The sequence below is a fragment of the Lissotriton helveticus genome, chromosome 4_1 (genome assembly GCF_964261635.1).
Source record: "Lissotriton helveticus chromosome 4_1, aLisHel1.1, whole genome shotgun sequence".
Taxonomy (NCBI): domain Eukaryota; kingdom Metazoa; phylum Chordata; class Amphibia; order Caudata; family Salamandridae; genus Lissotriton; species Lissotriton helveticus.
This window is the reverse complement of record NC_136063.1, coordinates 2,025,866,361-2,025,875,300: the sequence shown is the minus strand read 5'-3', so window position 1 is coordinate 2,025,875,300 and position 8,940 is coordinate 2,025,866,361.

Sequence of the window (8,940 nt, the reverse complement as noted above, 5' to 3'; positions counted from 1 at the left end):
TTGTCTAAATGTTGGTGTCTGGACCAGGTTGACCATTGTGCATTCTGTGAGGCAAAGACACCAACTACTTGCCAAAAGGGCATGTGTGTTTGGAGTCGGGGACAATGCTAGACAGTGAAAGTGAAATATATTTAGTGAACCCTATGAGTGTGTTGACTTGCAAGTGGTTACTCAAGCATAAGGTGCAACAGATGTCATGCAGTCAATGTTCATGGTGAATGAAGCCACACCACATGTGCCGGGCCTACCCATTAATACTAGCAAGCAAACAACATTGGGCTGACAAGTAAATGCTGCAAATTTGAGTGTGTGTGTAGCAGCCATCAGTGGGTGAGTCCAAAAAGCTTCAATTTGGGCGAATTTTTTGACCACAACATCCCTCCAAAGCATGTTGCATGACGTACCCTATCAGAGAAATCGTATGTGAGTGCATTTGTTGCACTGTGTACCATGTCCATCTTGATTGCCACGTGCTCTGATGAATAATGTCTGTAGATAGCAAATGTAAAGTTATGGCCAGCCTGACAGATCCTTGTCCATAGGTAAAACACCTACTCACACATGTTGTCAAACACAACTAGCAAAGACAAAGGCATGCACATAACATTACCAGAGCACACATGCTAACTCTCATACAGTATATCTGTTGTTGAATATCTTTATTCGGTAAAATTGCTCACCATAAAAGAGTACATTTTACAAATTAAAAGAGTACATTTCACCCAATTAGAAAATATTAACTATCATCAATTGAAACCATGGTTAAAAAACACAAAATATAAAACAATACAGTTAGTATGGACCGTAGTCAGACATTCTCAACAGTTCATTATGTTATAATGGGTGAACCTTCAGTTACATCCAATCTAATCGATTGGTAACCTAGAGTGCAGCTTCAATATCCTTGAGCGTGTCAGCCATGCACTGCTCAAGTATTTTGCCACCCCGCATATCATGGCAGTAGAAGATGAGTCCATAGAGAGTACTCGTAAGGCCAGTCTGTGGCACCTCAGCCCCAACCCCCTGCATACTGGTTTCAGCCAGATCTTCCGTGCCACTTTGTAAGCGGGGCAGGCAAAAAGTAGGTGGGCCACAGACTCCTTAGGAGCCGCACAACCAGGGTACGGTCGCGATGGGCCACCAGAGTTAAACCACCTCGCGGTGAATTCATACACCGGGAGGGTCCCATACCTTAGTTTTACATATAGGCTCTTTCTAGCGGCTTGGTTATAAGATCAAAAAAGGGTTCCAACTTTCTAGCCCACTTGAACTCTAAGAACCGTTCAGTGAGTGAACCCCCAGCCCCGCTGCGTATTGCCTCGACCTGCACCCAATCCCAATATAACTTCTTGATCACTAATTTGGGCGGTGGCATTTGGGTCTCCCACACATCTCTCAATCCCATTTGGAAAACTAGGTGCCTCACATTATTCAGCCATCCAATCTTGTTGCCAGTATCAAGCAATATTAGGTCATCCAACCCTTCAGCATATTTGGCAAGCTCCTTGGTCCTTAGACGAACCCAAAAGAGCAGTGGGCGCAACCTCACTAGGTCCTTTAAGGCTCGTCTACCCAAATCTAGCCGCAAGGGGATCAACGGGGTAGAAACAGGGAGAGCCACCACATCCCTCAGAAACTTATTTTCCGCTGAAGTTAGCTCCGAAACGTTTTCGAACCCCCAAAGTTCGGAGCCATATAATGCAGCCGGGAGTATCTGACCCTCATAAATGGCCATGACCGGTGACACAGGTTTACTGGTTGACTCCCGATACTCCCTCAGGGTCACCCCCTACATACAGTATATCATGATGTAGACCTGTATGTAGCAAACAATGACATTTAATGTTAACAGAACTTTTAAAAATTCTAAACCTACCTAACCCCACACTCACTAATCTAACCTAACCTGCACTACCTTATCCTACATACTATCAAAAACAACCTTAACGGAGCCTAGCTTACTTTACACATTTAGCGCAACATGATAAACATTAATCCCCCACACACCCTAAGACATGTCTTCACACAGGACAACAGAAACTACACCTAAACATCAACAAATTACATAGAGAATCCCAAACAATAATATATATATATTTTTGGGGGTATTTTTTTCATAACCCATATAAAACACATCAACCCCTGACCCCAAAAACCCCACAAAGTACCCTTACCCACTAACATTGTTTCCACCCCTACAAAACCCCTAAAACCACTAGCCCTACACTATACTTACACTAGCTAACCTAAACTAAGTTATAAAACCATTAAGACCAATATTAAAACTATGTACAGAGGGAAGGGCAGAAAGGCTCCCTGTGGCTAACATGGCTAGGGTCTTGACACTGCCTGTTTCAGTTCCTGGAGCAGTGTGATTGCCTGGTCCTTCGTGTGCTCAAGCTCCGCCATCCTCAACTGAGCAGCCCCTCTTGTGGGCTCAAGTGTTAGGATAGGTGGTTGTTATGGTATGCTGCTGAAGGTGCTGGATACCGGTGCCATGGAGGTACCTTGGCTTGCCCGTCCATCTTTTCCTGTGCTTCTCTTGTCCAATGTTGGTGGTCCCACAGGAAAGACTTTCCATTTGTCCAAAGCCTTCTCCTCGTGTCGCTTCTTCATCACCCTGTCAGCCATTGAGACACTTCGAAGGTGGAAGTAGTGTTCCTTCCTGAGGTTGTGTTTCCTCAAGTGCTCTGGAGGCATGATAGCTGTATAAGCAAAAAGGACAACTGTCAGTCAAAGAGTGACTAGGAACAGGTACAAACATCACAAAACAATATACCTTTCGCAACATTGAAGGTAGCAGCCCCTAAAGCTTAAATTCATTTTGCAGCTTAGAGTGAGCATACACATCCCTATTATCTATCATCTCAGATTTACTGGGGACAAATTATGAAGGCATGGCAATTGTTGCACAATGCAATTTCACCACCTTGGTACATCCAAGTATGACCATGTCAATACATAGTATGCTTAGGAATGATGCTGTTTTGTAACTATGATATGGTAGACATGTCATCTTTATTGGACATTAGTTTGCCTACTGCATCCTGCAATGACCTTTGTACCATAGACATTCACCACAGTAAAATATGCAATGTCTGCATGGCAATTGTTGCACAATGCAATTTCACCACCTTGGTACATCCAAGTATGACCATGTCAATACATAGTATGCTTAGGAATGATGCTGTTTTGTACCTATGATATGGTACACATGTCATCTTTATTGGACATTAGTTTGCCTACTGCATCCTGCAATGACCTTTGTACCATAGACATTCACCACAGTAAAATGTGCAATGTCTGCAAAGTACATGTATAGTTTCACAATATAGTGTAACTGATATGGCAAGGAACCGTATCAGGACACATTCCTAACTATTCTGAACACTTGGCAGGTATTATATGTAACAATGGATGCTGAATACGTACCTCACATCACACAGAGGCATATGAAACCTCTTCTATCTGAACTGAACCATGGTGGACCATGCTACCTCTCATTACATGCTCCCAATATCATAGCATGTGTAACTGGCATGCATTGCGAATTCTTCACATTCACGGCCATGTTCAAATGTGTATCCACTACCACATATGTTCACATAATCTGCACTGTGATCACGGCTTCCCTGTCACAGCTCTATCATGTGGCCCATCCCAGATTGGCAAAATATTCCCCTTGACAGTAGCCAGAGGCTGATACACATGCAACAATTAAAATCCACTTTTCTTGACCTATTAATCATTATAAAAAAGTTTATTCATGATAGGGATGCATATTAAATCTGGAAAATTACACAGCATCTGGCATCACACCCAATCCTTGCACTACACAATTAGTATTGATGAAGGCACTCACTAGTGAAGTTGGTGTCCTTGAAACCCTCCACTTCACCAACTGTGTATGATGGGGTCCAATTAGAAGACATAACATGTTAAACACAATGAATTAACTTATAACACATATATCATATGCAACAGAAGCACAGTAATCGAATGGCACAGTTGACATGCCTGAATGATACACATCGGTAAGGCAGGCTGAAGTGTACATACATATGATGAACCAAAACATGCACCTCGTGGCCAATTTACGGAACCAGTTCTTCAACCTCATCACTACTATAGTTCACTATGGTAGCTGACTTTGAAGAGTCTCTGCACCTACTTAACTCACATACCATACTCAGCAAGGTATAGCAATCCCCATGCCCTCTTAATTTTTACACTAGGAAATGAGTACGATACATACATCATACATTGTGCGTATTTGTTCCTTAAGTTAATTGAGTTCTGAACCTGTCAGTGTTTCAGTGTACCAGATATTGTTCAGACATGTTCCAAGAATCCATAAATATTTTAATGGTAAATTTAACAATAATATGTTTGGGATATGTTAAGATGTGTCTGATTCAGACTGGCATACCTTTGGATACGGTACCATGGGAGTGGGCTCCCCTATGGCATACATTTGTGCCTCTCATACAAGAGGCATGTACAATGGGAGTCTCATATGTATGGACAGCTCCAGTTGCTCTGTCCTGAAAAACACCTCCATGAGGCCATGCCAAGCCAGGATGCGATATTTGCTATGCATTCTGAGGTATGGAGTCAGGCAAGCCAGTGCAAAGCACAGCCTAGCCAGAGTGGACATTAAGGAGCCATACCTTTTACATAGGAAAGCGGTTCAAAACCAGTGATATGTGTTTTGCCACATTCGCAGGTTAGCTAGTCTGTGTAAGCCATGGCAGGCCTCATTAATGCATGCTTACCCAGGATATGTATGTTAAGGCGGATCATCAGCACATCACTATGTGTCATTCAGTATTGTATGTGTGCTATATTCTAATGCACACATACAAAAGGGTCATACTATGCCATTACATTTCTTGGTGCTGAAAGCTGTCCCTTCCAGTACAATACCAATCATGTCAACAATGCACAAACATATACACCATAGGTCAAGGATGCAGGTGTATGCTAAGCACAGAAAGGGGCTAATTTGCAAGCCACTTGTGCCACTGAGGCATCACTTTTTCACATATGTAAATTGACACACCGGCGCTGCTAGCAGCTTCTAAATAAACACCATTGTTGGTGAGGTGGTCCGCTATATCTAAATGGACTGCCCTTTCATCAGTGACTTCTGCCAAAATCTGCATTTTTTATTTCTTGATGGCAGCACAGGGCAAATCCTTGTTGAGCTGCACAGCACCAGTTCTTGTGACTTGCGCTCCCACAGAGTTTTGCAGACAACTTTGGGGCTTATTTACAAGGCCCTTCCACCACTAGTGCATCAATTTTGATAAGGGAAAAAGGGACGTCCCGGGCAGAGCAAGGGGCTTGTAAATAAGCCCCTTTTTGTGTAACGTTTGTTATGTAATAGCCCATCACAACTGTACCTGACAAATGCTTGTTGTGAAAGCACCTCTGGAGGATATGAGCGTCTAGATGGGCTATGGGCATGTGCATCAGCCCAATGCTTCCCTGGGACTCATTTGTGTCACCTAAAGGGACGCTAACATTTGTGTGGGCTGCTCAGTGTCATAGATAGCACTGATATAGAGATCTTGCCAGCGCTGTTGCCACCGCATTTCCCTAATTTGCATGGGGGCTTGGGTATTTTGAGCAAAATGTCAATGATTTATTAGATACCTTAGTTAAGCCTGATGTAACAAGCTTTAAGGCTATAAAAAAGATATCTCTCAGCTGAGGTGACACATAGCATCAAGGTTGCACCATTTATAATGAGCACTTGTTAGTTACAGTAGGGCAGGTGGTCACTATTAGCTCATATCCTGTAGCATCTCTTACTTTGTCTGATTAGGTGTGTTTTTGTAACTATTGGTAATTTCAATTCTTACTTGTATCTGTACCCCTAGTTTTTAAACAACATGGTATAATTCAATCTGAGGCGAGGAGCATCAAGCATCATGAATATTAGATAACAAAACTACCAAAATGGAACTGACACCGTCATTTGGTAGTTTTTCCATCAATTCTCGCGAGATCACGAACCTGACGAGATTAGACCGAGTAGGTGTATGTGGATCACTCGACAACCTAGTTTTAACTCTCTCGCCAATTATTAACAATGGAAAAGAAATATAAACAATTAATAACGTTTAGTTATGGTCCAAAGGGTAAAGTCGGGAATCCTTCCACACATAAACGGGGCGGGACACTACCTGGAAGTATGACATGACGTCATTTTGTAGTCCGAGTTTCATTCGTTACTTCATCTCCCGCGAGAATACGCCTGCGATTGTTGAATGAGGCTCGTTGTCACATCAGATGAACCCGCCGTGAAACACTCGGGTGAGTTCAGTGATTAATATAGAGAGTACCGTGATGAATTTGTTGTTTACAGCATATAGACCTATCAGGCTATCCTTTAGCTTAACTGCCTGACGAATCGGGTTTGGAGGTATTCACTTAAATTGAGCTCTTCCTGCCACGTTGGTTGCCTCCCCCTGACTCAGTACCAGCCTGAGGCAACGACGGACAGGTGAGCACCACGAGACCCGATGACTATTTGGCGTGGGCCCAGTCAAAAGATTGCCAAAGACAATCTTTACAGCTTCATTTAGATTGTGTTAACTTTTGAGTCATTTGTTGAATAACTGCCCAATCAGTAGCCAGAGATTTTGAGACATAGCATACTTAAAGGTTGTTGGTGTAATAACTGCTTGGTTAACAGTCACTTTTTGACATTTACAGCAAAAGTATAGCTAGAGAAAAGGGTCATGTACCTGACTGATTTTAGCCATTTCGAGTGGGGACTAAGAGAGCAAGCATATCTCTGAGATGCTAAGATAATATGTGCCTGAGTATACTATATTTAGAGAACAGAGCAGCACAGTTCCAGGTGTCCTTTCTGCTGTCTTCTAAGCTCAGGATTTCTTGCCTCCACAGAGAGGGGTCTCACTATTTCTGAGCCAGTTCCAGGAGAGGTGAGGTCTGTTCCCCTGACACACTGGGTGAGTAGATCACTGTCCTATAGAGCGTTTTTTAATGTCTCCTGGACAGTGTTACGGGTATAAGGAGCATTCTAATGATGTGTTCACCGTATGTTTGTTGTTACAGATGTCTAAAGACACCAGGTGACACGGGGAGGTTTAACAGATGATGGAAAACAATATCCTTTCTTTGTAATCACTTTATTGAATTAATTTAGCACTTTTATTTTTTCCACTTGCAGTAGCATTTATTAGTCAGAACAGAGGCCCTGAAGAAAGCCTAGGGCATCTTTCCCAATAGGCTGAAACATGCTGGCCCCCTTGCAGCTATTTGGTTAAACTGCAAAAACATATATTACTGCACTGTTCTTGTTTTTAACAGGAAGAGGCCGCTTTTTTCTCAAATAAATAAATAATTTCTCTTGTGGTTCTCTATCCTATTTTATATTCACCACTTTCATATTTCTTTGCCCTGCACTCGATTCCCTTAAGATCAGAGTCACATGGTCCTAAAATGATTGTGGGTCGGAATCCCATTTCCGGAAAAAGGGTACGATCCCTGTCTCAATGATCTAGAGACATGCGACCCTACTAGGATCACCAAGTGATAATATTGATCATACAATCGTTTGATGGGAATCCTAAATAAATGAGTTTCGTCTACAATCATTGGTGGCCCACCTGTCTGATATTCCTTATCCTGAGCCGGAACTAATTAGTCTTGGCTGTATCTGGTCGTACTAATTTAGACTTCCAGTTAAATACATAGAGGTTGTTAATTAATAATCCCTTTTTAGACCCCTAGGTTTCACTGTTGTATACAAAATGTCAATGAGCCATGTCTAATTTTTTCCACTATTCATCAATGGGTAAATGAGACACATAGGAAAAAACACAAATCATGTGTACTTACCAACTTGTCCAATAACTTAGATGCCAACGTAGTCCATGAGGTCAGACTCCCTGCCAACCACATTTGCCCAGCGATGTTTGAGCTGATGGACTTTCCAGTTGACTCAAAACAGCCTCAGCATCTGTTGGTAAACCTTCACCCAATGTTGCTTCTGCACCTTCATGGTGTATCCCAGGAGCACACATCTCTCACTGGCTACCATGTTGGGCAGGTAATGGGTAACCAGCCACAGGAAGCTCCCAAACTCCTGTTTGTTCATGAGGTGAGCCCTACCCTTCTCACACATGATCCCACCCAAAAACAACAAGAACCCAAATTATAAAGAACCCCCCCAAATGCCCACAACTAGCCCTATGACGACAATACCCCAGAAAAAACATCCGACAGTTCACAGGACAATACACTACAAGAGACATCAAAAGAGCACAAAAAGGATTTGAGGTAAACAACTGGGACAGCAGACACAACTAACCAGCTCCAAACACACAAAAACACTTTCCATCATAGCCAAAACACAACTAATCACAAGCTTAGACAGTAAAACTGTGACTTACAGTGAAAATGAAAGTAACTTCACACTTGCTAGTTTGTAGCATGCAGGATCCACGACATCATTTCCCTTTATCCAGATGTGTTGTCTTTTTTTTAGTGCTAACAGTCAATGCATCCGTTTTACACAAGGCCTGACAGTGGCACAATGCGGTCATTCATACGAGTCGGTTGGCAAGCATCATTTTTGGCTGACACCGTGGCACCAAAATCCATGCTTTAGGCTCATGCGTCAATTTGTTTTCATGCAATAGGGAAAATATGTGTTTTGTTTTATGTTATGTATTGTTTTATGTTATGTGTTGTTTTATATTATGTGTTGTTTAATGTGTTGTTTTATGTTATGTTTTATGTTATGTATTGTTTTATGTTATGTGTTGTTTTGTTATGTTTTATGTTATGTGTTGTTTTATGTTATGTGTTGTTTTATGTTATGTGTTGTTTTATGTGTTGTTTTATGTTATGTGTTGTTATATGTGTTGTTTTATGTTATGTGTTGTTATATGTGTTGTTTGA